This window comes from Harpegnathos saltator, unplaced genomic scaffold, assembly GCF_003227715.2.
Source record: "Harpegnathos saltator strain DR-91 unplaced genomic scaffold, Hsal_v8.6 scaffold833, whole genome shotgun sequence".
In the NCBI taxonomy this organism is placed as follows: Eukaryota; Metazoa; Arthropoda; class Insecta; order Hymenoptera; family Formicidae; genus Harpegnathos; species Harpegnathos saltator.
The window spans coordinates 95,839-108,545 of NW_020230686.1; the positions used below are offsets into that span (position 1 = coordinate 95,839).

Here is a 12,707-nt window from a genome sequence, read left to right on the forward strand (position 1 = left end):
TTGCATAGCGGAACTCTATGACTTCCCTGACGCTTCAGAGCTCACATACGCCGCGGTGTTCTATCTGAGGATGACAGTGGAGAACAATGTGGAGAACTCGCTAGAAGAGATAATTACGCTCTTGGCACAAATCGAGACGTACTTAAATTCATGATCGCTGCAAGCGCTGATGGACGATCTGGACGACCTCGCTGCATTCAATCCCGTCCATTTCTTGGTCAACGAGCCGTTATGCGCCTTGCCAGAGCCTTCGCTGGAGGCGTATCGATTGCTTGTAGAAGCATATGGTGAGACTGCTTTAAGTGAGAGAAGTTGTCGTGAGTGTTTCAAAAGTTTAAAAACGGTGAGTTTGACGTGGAAGACAAAGAACGTTGTGGAAGGCCGAAAGTGTACGAAGACACGGAAGCATTATTGGAGGAAGATTCGTGCCAAACGCAAGAAGAACTTGCACTTACATTACAAGTGACTTAACAAGCAATTTCATATCGTTTAAAATCATTGGGAATGATTTAAAAACAAGAAAATTGGGTTCCATATGAACTGAAGCCGAGAGACGTTGAACGTTGATTTTGCACGTGTGAAATGCTGCTTGCCAGGCATAAAAGAAAGGGTTTTTTGCATCGTGTAGTCACTGGTGATGAAAAATGGATCCACTACGAACCCAAAGAAGAGAAAATCATGGAGACCACCTGGCCATGCTTCAACATCGACAGCCAAACCGAATATTCATGGAAAAAAACTCATGCTGTGTATTTGGTGGGATCAGCTTGGTGTCGTGTATTATGAGTTGCTCAAACCGAGCGAAACCATTACTGGAGCTCTCTATCGAACACAATTAATGAGATTGTTTGCGGCTTTACCGTGCTTTAGGAGCACAGCTTCCTTAGAGCTTCGATCTCACCTTTTTTTCAAGTGTCCGCAGGGGATCTTGACGACCGCAGGAGCGGCTTCGGCCGCCTGCTTTGGAGCCTCGTGCTCATCTTTCTCCTGTAAAAATCGTTAATTCTTATAGAAAAGAAATTAAAAGAATTTTTTTTTCTTTATTTGCCACTGTAGTGTGGGAATAATTTTTAGTATCGGTCGAGCATGGTGACGATTCAGTAGAGAAGGGATCGGAAATTCTGATCTGGCAGTCGGCACTTAATTAAACAATACGATACAATACAATTAATATGTTCAGGATGATCCTCTTTATTCGCCGTTTCGTCCTTTTCGCTGTCTCTACGCACAGTGTTGCTCCGCTTTGCTCTTTACAATATGGGCTTGTCTCTCTTTTCCTTTTTTAAATAATCGTCTTCTGTCTTGTTTACACGATTTATGTCTCATACGACAGGAAGCACCAGACAAGGACCACTCACAAAATGTACAATAACAATGTGGTTTCTTGAACATACAAAGAAATAACTAACTGACAATGATCCTTAAAATAACTAAATACAAGTATGTTAATATAATAAATATAAAAAACAGAATGTAACATTAAATTAAATAACGGTATAATCAATACCAGTCTATACGACTAACATCATCATCCTTCAACATGAACTATCCCTGAGAATCTTACATAGCCAGATTTTGCAATACGGCCGTCAAAAATTTATAATATATAAATAAAGCACCAGCCGTACCAGCAGTTGCAGCGAGTCAGGTAGAATTCCATTTTACAAGAAGCAATATTTTGTCTTGGTGACGTAATATATGACCATCAACTTGTTATAGCATCTTCCCACAACTATTCCCGAGATCTCTCAATCACAAATAAAGCGTCAGCTGTACCATATATCGCAGCGAGTCAGGCGGAATACAATCTTACAAGAACAGATATATATTGCCTCGTTGACAATATATATAACAATAACAATAACACAATAATATAAATAACATATAGATAAAATAATAATAACAATAATAGATAATATATAAATAATAGTAAAACAATAATAGATAATAAATAGATAATAATAAAACAATAATAGAGAATAAATAGATAATAATAAAACAATAGATAAAATAACATTATTTTAGTAATTGATCAACAGGGTAAATAGTTGTATTTTCCGAGAATTCTTCAATAATATTAATTCAATAATATTAATTTTTTTTAAGATATTTTTTATAACATGCAAAATATAATATATAATAATCTAATTCTGCTTTTATATAGATAACGTTTTATATATATAGATAACACAATATGCACGTGTGAAAATACAACAGAATATCTTGTATTACTGTGAATTACTTGCAACTTCAGTTAAACCATCAGTTTCTCCAACATGCACTACATCTAATTTTGAAATTGACTCTGACTCGGGTAAATTCACTTTTTTCTTTTCAAACAAATTTCCTATCATAGAATCCCTGAAAATTCCTCCATCACTACGTCGGCCGTAAGCTCCAATATTAACAAACGTAAAAATGTATTCAGCGTTACAGATTCCAAGCAATACTATGCTGTTCCAGTGTTTGTAATTAAAATACAGCGAAACGGCATTATTAGGGCACTAAAAAACATCAAAGGGTTTAGTAAAATAACCAACTTTACGAACTCAGTGTTAGAAAACAGTTAGTTTTCCAATACATTCGGATAAAAGAATTCGCAACCTGTATCATAACATGTTTTCCATCGATTGCTCCAATACAATGTACAAAGTTCCAAGTATTTTCAAAATTTTTAGCGATTCTACACCATTCATCAGTTTCTATGGACTCTTTGAGCATAACCTCTCGCAGGCAATTCGAAATTACTTCACACGTTTCATCGATTATGTTAGTGACAGTTGTCAAACCAATCAAATATTGATACGACATTGAAGTCATTGAATCCCCTGATGCCAAGAATCTGAAAGAATTTTTATAGTATGCTTCTTTATATTTATATAAACATGCATATAATTATGCAGAATACTAATTTTGTTATAAAACTTGAGTGCAGAACACTAATTTTGTTATAAGATTTGTTGTACATTTTTACATATCTGAGAGTTAATGACAAACGTTCTTCCGCTGAAATCGGTTCACGAATAACTGTTTGTTTTATAATAATAGGACCAACCATTTCTAGTAGTTGCTCAAATTGTGTTGCAGTCATCCTAAAATAATTTCTGAATCAAGCCACGTTTAATAAAATGACAGGATATAAGGCATGATAAAATCCATAAGTATGACGTTCATGAAATAATGGGTCAATCCAAAAATGTTTAGGCTGATACGTTCTTGTTTCTTTTCTCAATATTTCGTGTACTGCAACAGCAGCATGCACTTTCTTGCGTTTTTCACTTTTCTTTTTATTAATTATCAAGGCTGTTTTGTATTGATGTATTGATTGTGTTGATGAACCCAAGTTTGATATTTGTAAGCTAGCATTACAGATTGCTTTTCTTGCACACACCTGTATAACTTTAAAGAAAAGGAAATTAATAACTTCTTAATTTTTACTTCTCAAAAACTAAGTACTTTCACAATATTTAAAATTTTCCGAAAATCGAATATAATAATTATCAATAACAGATTAAACTAAATTTTGAAATTCATCTCTCACTAAACACCTTTCAAGACAAGTATGTACTGTTTATACAATTTCACTATGTTCAGGTTACAAAATATCGCTTGAATTCTTTTAATGGATCAACAGAGTTATCAGCGACAAAAGTAATTACGGCCAATCACGTACCGAGAAATCCAGCGACGAGCGACGCGTGAAAAGGCACCTTTAAGGGTCTGCAGGAGCCACACTAGAGATCTCTCGCGGAGATCCGCGAATTAGGCAAAATTATACTACAAATTATGAACAAAATACGGAGAGAATCACCTTATATGTATGATATTTGCAATCAGGAGAAACGTCCGCAGGGTTGTACAGAGCGCTTTCTTGGAAAAAAAATCGAAATAAAGATCGATTCAATAATTTGAATGGACATTCATCCCGCGGTACAACACGAGCCCATATTTTCAATTATTACAAATTTTCAAGAACTTAAATGCGAAATCGGACTTTGTAGGACCCTAGATACTAATATAAGGAAGACGCCTATGTAAGTCTGATAAGCGAATATGATGTATACATGGCAAAATATGTAGGTGTACATAACACGGAAAGTGTAGCCCAGCTGCACTATACTGCAGCCTATATGACCTAACCTTCCTGCCTTGCGTGAGTAATGCGTTAGTATATATGAGCAGTGCATAAGTATTGCCGTGCGTATGTGTACGAATACCTTCCAGCTTCCACTTTAAAACGTAAGATATTTTGTTGTTGTACACGTTGACGATATGTAACCACCAAATTGATATGAAATATTCCTTGAACTATTATCGAGGTCCCTACAGAACCAGTTTTACAATTCAGCCGTCCACAATTTATGAAAAATAAATGAAGCGTCCGCCGTACCAAGCTTCGCAGCGAATCATTCGAAAAATTATTTACGAGATGCAAAATATCGCCTCGTTGACGAAACGTATTATTATTAAACTGTTACAGCATCTTCCTTGAACTATACCTGAGGACTTACATAGTCAGATTTTGCAATACGGCCGTCAAAAATTTATAATATATAAATAAAGCATCAACCGTACCAGCAGTTGCTGCGAGTCAGGTGGAATTCCATTTTACAAGCAATATTTTGTCTTGGTGACGTAATATATGACCAGGAACTTGTTAACATCTTCCCACAACTATTCCCGAGACCTCTCAGTCACAAATAAAGCGTCAGCTTTATACCATATACCATATATCGCAGCGAGTCAGGCGGAATACAATCTTACAACAGATATATTGCCTCGTTGACAATATATATAACAATAACAATAACACAATAATATAAATAACATAGATAAAACAATAATAACAATAATAGATAATATATAAATAATAGTAAAATAATAATAGATAATAAATAGATAATAATAAAACAATAATAGAGAATAAATAGATAATAATAAAACAATAGATAAAGTAACATTATTTTAGTAATTGATCAACAGGGTAAATAGTTGTATTTTCCGAGAATTCTTCAATAATATTAATTCAATAATATTAGTTTTTTTTAAGATATTTTTTTATAACATGCAAAATATAATATATAATAATCTAATTCTGCTTTTATATAGATAACGTTTTATATATATAGATAACACAATATGCACGTGTGAAAATACAACAGAATAATATCTTGTATTACTGTGAATTACCTGCAACTTCAGTTAAACCATCAGTTTCTCCAACATGCACTACATCTAATTTTGAAATTGACTCTGACTCGGGTAAATTCACTTTTTTCTTTTCAAACAAATTTCCTATCATAAAATCCCTGAAAATTCCTCCATCACTACGTCGGCCGTAAGCTCCAATATTAACAAACGTAAAAATGTATTCAGCGTTACAGATTCCAAGCAATACTATGCTGTTCCAGTGTTTGTAATTAAAATACAGCGAAACGGCATTATTAGGGCACTAAAAAACATCAAAGGGTTTAGTAAAATAACTAACTTTACGAACTCAGTGTTAGAAAACAGTTTGTTTTCCAATACATTCGGATAAAAGAATTTGCAACCTGTATCATAACATGTTTTCCATCGATTGCTCCAATACACTGTACAAAGTTCCAAGTATTTTCAAAATTTTTAGCGATTCTACGCCATTCATCAGTTTCTATGGACTCTTTGAGCATAACTTCTCGCAGGCAATTCGAAATTACTTCACACGATTCATCGATTATGTTAGTGACAGTTGTCAAACCAATCAAATATTGATACGACATTGAAGTCATTGAATCCCCTGATGCCAAGAATCTGAAAGAATTTTTATAGTATGCTTCTTTATATTTATATAAACATGCATATAATTATGCAGAATACTAATTTTGTTATAAAACTTGAGTGCAGAACACTAATTTTGTTATAAGATTTGTTGTACATTTTTACATATCTGAGAGTTAATGACAAACGTTCTTCCGCTGAAATCGGTTCACGAATAACTGTTTGTTTTATAATAATAGGACCAACCATTTCTAGTAGTTGCTCAAATTGTGTTGCAGTCATCCTAAAATAATTTCTGAATCAAGCCACGTTTAATAAAATGACAGGATATAAGGCATGATAAAATCCATAAGTATGACGTTCATGAAATAATGGGTCAATCCAAAAATGTTTAGGCTGATACGTTCTTGTTTCTTTTCTCAATATTTCGTGTACTGCAACAGCAGCATGCACTTTCTTGCGTTTTTCACTTTTCTTTTTATTAATTATCAAGGCTGTTTTGTATTGATGTATTGATTGTGTTGATGAACCCAAGTTTGATATTTGTAAGCTAGCATTACAGATTGCTTTTCTTGCACACACCTGTATAACTTTAAAGAAAAGGAAATTAATAACTTCTTAATTTTTACTTCTCAAAAACTAAGTACTTTCACAAAATTTAAAATTTTCCGAAAATCGAATATATTAATTATCAATAACAGATTAAACTAAATTTTGAAATTCATCTCTCACTAAACACCTTTCAAGACAAGTATGTACTGTTTATACAATTTCACTATGTTCAGGTTACAAAATATCGCTTGAATTCTTTTCATGGATCAACAGAGTTATCAGCGACAAAAGTAATTACGGCCAATCACGTACCGAGAAATCCAGCGACGAGCGACGCGTGAAAAGGCACCTTTTGTAACGAACAAAATTTTGCTTGTTACTACGCTGACTGCCACTAAACACCACGCGGCAGTCAGCTGGGCGCACGCCCCCCGACCTACGCTACCATCGCGCCTCAACAAGCGCTCACGAGCCTAGCCGAACACCCGGCAGACACGCTCGGGAACGATCGGCCATAGAGCCGAACTAGCAGCGCCGCAAACAAAGATGATCGGCAACCGCTACATAATCACGATTAACTCCGACCGTAATCGGAATAATCGACGCATATATAATCGGAGGCATATCCGAAGGCGAGGGGAAATCACGGGTATATAATCACATAATTCCAGACACGACAAAATTATTCTCCTACATGACAACGCTCGGCCACATGTTGCAAAATCGGTCAAAACCTATTTGGAAACACTTAATTGGGAAGTCCTACCCTACCCGCCGTATTCACCAGAAATTGCCCCTTCCGATTATCACTTGTTCCGGTCGATGGCACACAAAAGTGCTGAGCTCTGTCACGCTGGAGGCGACTGAGTCGTTCCTGGGCCAATATAGCCAATGTCCTGCGGACGCTTAGAACGAGAGCTCAGGGGCCCTATTCTTGAACTACTTGCGTATACGTAAGTGGCAAGTTTCGACTAATCGCAATGGAAAATCCCTAGAACCGTATTATTGACAGTCGCGAGTGAAACATATAGGCAAATTATCATTCGCAATGCAACGAATGGGTAATACCACCCGTTTCTCTCGAAACGTATGTGATACGTTATGCAAAGTACAGAAAGTGGAGCATAAGAGTACACAACACAATAGAAACACACTGTTATTAAGAAGAAGAATTTGACGCTAAGACGGCCAAAAGAGTGGTATTCGGCTATGATCGCGTGAGCGCTTGTTGTGGCGTGATGGTAGCGCGGGTCGGAGAGCGTGCGCTCAGCTGACTGCCGCGTGATTTTCAGCGGCAGCCAGCGTAACGATCAAGAAGTTTGTATCGTTACAAATATCGGAACGCAACCTCAGTGTGCCCTAAGCGGCCGAATTCGTTATAACATAAGGCCTGTTCGTTTTGTCTGCACTGCTGAACTGATGCAACAAGTTAGAGTGAGAAAACCTACGTTTGTCTCACTTTAACTTAATGCACCAGTTCAGCAGTGCAGACAAAACGAACGGGCCTATGATCTGCTTGTTATTGGCGCGCAGTTTATACATCGAATGCAGTTTATACATCGATTGTACGGATTATTCACGCGTTTCTTTCTTCATGTGATTTTAATAAGTAATCGATAGTAATTGACTGTGGTCGTGTAACAGTATGAAGATATTACGTTTCACACATTTATCATGTGTAGCAGACAGCTGATTGCAGCCCTCCTATATTTCCCCTATATTATCTGCATCGAACGATCCTAAAAACGAGATCTACACCTATGGTATGTAATTATGGAAATAAATATATTCATTGCTTTAGCATTATATCAATTAATCTTTAATTGCATTGAAGAAATCTTTTATGTGTTCACTTAGGAGAAATGTCACTGGCAGTACATACTAGAGCTATTTATACATTAATTAGCAATATGGATGAAGACGATTTTAAATAATACAGCAGATCAAAACTATTGAATACTATAAAAAAATTCTTTAAAGCAAAATATAATTAAGAAATAAAAACAATAATAAAAACAATAGCAAAAGAAAAAGAAAGAAGGAAAACAGGAAAAAGAAAATTTTTATAAAAGGAAGTCTTTCTTTACTTCTTTCTTTTTTCTTAAGTTAATTAAGTTAAACCTCCATGGTCAGAGTGGCCCAGCTATTCTTCTAGGCATTAGAATGTCATATCCTTGTTTGCTATCGCAGAAATCATTATTAGCAGAAGAGTTTAATATTTGACTTGCTGATGCTTTATCTTGCACATAACGTGTCCTTCATTTCCAAATATCCACACATAGTAATCTAAAATATAGCGGAATACTGTTATGTATAAATCATCATATCTGACATATTCTAACTGATGAAATTTTGCATCGAAATGGCATAAAATTGCTGAATAGCAAGGGTATTACACTTATACGTCTGTAAAAGGAATAGGCATTAGTAAACTCAAAGATAAATGCTGGCATTTTGCTAAACAATAAACGTAATAGAATTATAAAAGTAATCAAAAAGTTGATTAAGAAAAAAATAAAGCAAAAGAGAGAAATAATTTGTAAATATTTTTGTGTTGTATTTACCTATCCACCTCAATTCTTGTAAGGCTACTATATCACTGTTGCGTTATATCAAGTTAATGTTCCAAGTTTCAAATATCAAATCAATATTCTCTTTTAAATACTGGATTTGGCAATGAATAAGTTTTTCCATTATCCTAGATTATATAATTCGTGACTGTTTATTTTATTAAGTGAAGGAAATTTCCACATATAGTATGTAGATATAATAATTAGAACAAGATATACATATGAAAGAAGAACTTAAAAATATACAGAAAGTAATCTTACAAACAGAATTAGAAATAACGAAAGAAAAATTAAAACTCATAAAATTAGATATACAACTTAAAGAATTAGAGTTGAAATAGAGTTGAAATTAAAAGGCTACAACTTACAAAACTGTTATAAGCAATTTTATGAAAAGTATATTGCTATGTAAGTAAGTTATATATATACTTTAAAGACTAAGACGTATACGAGACCAACATTCATCTTTCTTTCGCCACATAATAAAAACATTTGTTTACGTATATTTTATTTTTCTAGAACGTATTTGCGACTCGTTATACAATTCTGCAGCACGATTATACGTTTGCAGCAAAGGAGTCATTAAAAATTTAGCACATGATTATTTCCTAATATTTATCTCCTAATAAAATTCCATCTTGCATTTCACCTTGGATAAGTTTAGCGTACAAATAACTTACATCAAAAATTGTAGCATCATGAATCGAACCTGGCCATCGTGCTACTATATCTTGAAATTCCATATTACTATTACATACTGCTTGCACATTGATCTGACACTGAAGAAACCTTTTCTGTTTCGGAAAACTTCAGCCTCATCTCCACCTAAAAAAAATATAAAAACACGTATAATTTTTGTAATAGCAAGACATATCCCAGATAGTATAAACCTTCAAAGAAATTCTAAAGACATCTTTAGAACGTATGTTCGAAGAACGTTTTAAGGACGCTCTTTAGAGAGTTTGTGCTATCTGGGTATCTGAAATTTATAGTTTATTTAATATACCTGGTGATTGAATTTTTACGTGAGTACAATTTATTGCACTAATTATTCGTGGATACTTTGCAATTTTATAAAATCCTTGACGTGTATCTATTATGTTTTCTGGAAAACATATGTATTGACGGCATTTAGAAGCCATCGTTACTTTTTTTTATAATGCTGCATGCTGTCGATGAATGAATACCTGCAAAATCGGCAATAGCAATTTGGAAAGTTCCAATTGCATAAAAACGTAACGTTAATAACAACTGATGCAGTGGTGTTATTGCATTATTTCTAAAAAAGAAGAAAAATTATTTTATTCCACAATTGATAAAAATGCCATTATTTTATATTATTAATTATGATTACCTCAATTTTTGTTTGTATCCTTTCACGAATAAAATCAACTATTGTAAGAACTGTTTCTTTATTTAATCGAAATCGAGCAATAAATTCTTCTTCATATATATTTAAGAAATTAGGTCGTACTCGAACAGTGTATGTGGTTTACGATTTAAAATTAATATTTCAAAATCTTCATAATCTTCATCATCTTCAAATAGTTCTTGATATACGTGTCCGATATCCATGTTCGTAAAAAAAATGTATTAGCATAATAGCAAACGATACGTGAAACATAACCTAAAATTGTCCTTTTACCGGCCATACAGACGTTTATTCGGTAGTTAAAGTACCGAATAAAATAACTTCTAGGTAATAGCAACTTAACTTATAGGTAAACGTACCTAAAAAATGGAACAACCATTGACGTTTATCTCATAAATACCTGTCAGGTAAAGTTTACCAAGAAGTTGGAACAATCGGTCCTAAGAAGCAGGGTTTGTAATTATGCTCTTTCCGTATCTTCTAACCTCCATGAGCTCCATTAAGCCCTCTCCCTCAGTGATGGGAAATCGGTGATGGGCTTGCTAGCGAATTTCCCCCACCACGCACAGCCGGTTCGGTCTATCTGTGTGGACCACGCGCTCGGCATTCTCGGCAACCGTCGGCATGCCGAGCGAGAGAGAGAATATCATTCCCTCTTTCTCGCCCTTGTGTTATGTAGTATTTACATGATTGAATGTGACATTCTAAAATAGATAATATGTCACTGATATTTGGTGTTGGCAGAGAAAGGCAGATTTACGCGTTAAATCTCGCTTTCCACTGTGTAAAAGACTTTTCATAAATTTTGCAAATGCATGCATTATTGCAACTGTAAATACAGTAGCTGTAATATCTTTTGTGTGTTTTAATATCGCATTTTCTTCTTCGTTTGTATGTTTTGTCTGCATGATGCTTGCATGACATTACTATTCCCTTTATGTTTGCTTCTTCCTTTCCTTACATCGTATCATTCCTTAGGAAATATAAACTAATGTCAAATAATTCCACTTCATAAGTGACTTATTCGACATTTGTTTATTATTTCCTCCTGATGGAAGAAACCATCACCTTCTCGCGGTTTACATCGAGTAGTAATATGGATTTACATATTCTTTTTTACTAAAACCATTTATATACACGACACAGTACATCTTTTTAAACACTGATTAGTTACTTAATTACTAATAATTATTTTATTAATAGTTTTTCATTCTTCATTATTACTTTGCGTGTAACAACTACTTGTAGTAAAAATTAATAAAAAATGTAGTTTTGCACTAATAATTTTACACTTATACTAATAGTCTATGTACATAATGCTGCTCAACGGAAACCGCGAGAAGGTGGTCTTTTCCGTCAGAAGGAAATGTAAAACGTTAGTTTCTTTTAATATTGCATTAATTGTTATATGCATATAATCTTCTTATAATATAACATGTAGAAATAAAACATGTTGTAATATAAAAAATATGTTGCAATATAAGAAGGAATACAATATTAAAAAAAAATATTTTGCATTTCCGAAAGTTAGGATGAAGGATAGGAGAGAATAGAAAAAGGATAGGAAGACAGAAATAGAGAAAGGATAAGAAGACTGAATAGATAGAAATATAGAAAAAAAGAATAGAAAAAAAGTAAAAGGAACTACAAAAATGGAACATAGATAGAAGCGATAGACAGAAAAATCCCAGACAACACGGACTTTGAAGAATATCGTAAAGAAAGCTTAAGATGTCCAGAGGACGTTCAACGTCCTGAGGACATCTTTAGAGTATTTCCAAAATGGCTCTTGGAAATTATGTTGTCTGGGATATAAAGAATAGAATATAGAAAGAAACGCAATATATTAGAGAGTTATTAACGTCACGATATTAACGTCACTTTACACGATGTATACTTTACGACAGAATTCAGAAAATATTGGATTTAGAAAACAATAACATACTTGTTTTATTGAATTAATTATGATAAAAATAATAAAAATATACACATTTAATAATAATACACATAAATAATAAATATATATAATAAATATGTACACATTTAAAAGTCATGTATTGTTAGCTACATTATACAATATATTACATGAATAGATATATAACCCAAATTTATTGCGAACAATACATTGTGTAAAGTGACCTTTACACTAGTAGTATATTAAATTATTTTTGACTTTTTGTATTGTAAACAAATATTGAATTTGTTATGTTCGAGATAGCATTGTTGTGCAGTTTGTATTAGATTAAAATGAATATTTAATAAATAGTCCAGAAACTTTCACAATTCTGCGTTTGACATAAACACAATATTTGTTTAAAAACTCAGAAAGGCCGAAAATAATTTAGTACTTCTAATATTGAAAGGAAAAATGCGCATATGCTTTTACTCGATATACTATAACTTTCTGGTGGGAGCGTATGTGAACAATGTATCAGCTTATCAATTGTATAAAAGAA

At 33.6% G+C, this 12,707-nt stretch overlaps 1 long non-coding RNA gene and 1 pseudogene across 1 annotated transcript; both read right to left on the minus strand.

Moving 5' to 3' along the window:
• Positions 1-5,234: 5,234 nt before the first annotated feature.
• LOC112590483 (uncharacterized) lies at positions 5,235-6,334 on the minus strand. Its single transcript, XR_003114249.1, has 3 exons — positions 6,004-6,334; positions 5,553-5,790; positions 5,235-5,452 (listed from the first exon to the last, which is right to left on the minus strand). It is a non-coding gene; the product is annotated as an uncharacterized LOC112590483 (long non-coding RNA).
• Positions 6,335-9,375: 3,041 nt separating this feature from the next.
• LOC109504207 (putative nuclease HARBI1) lies at positions 9,376-10,454 on the minus strand (annotated as a pseudogene).
• Between the last annotated feature and the right edge of the window lie 2,253 nt (positions 10,455-12,707).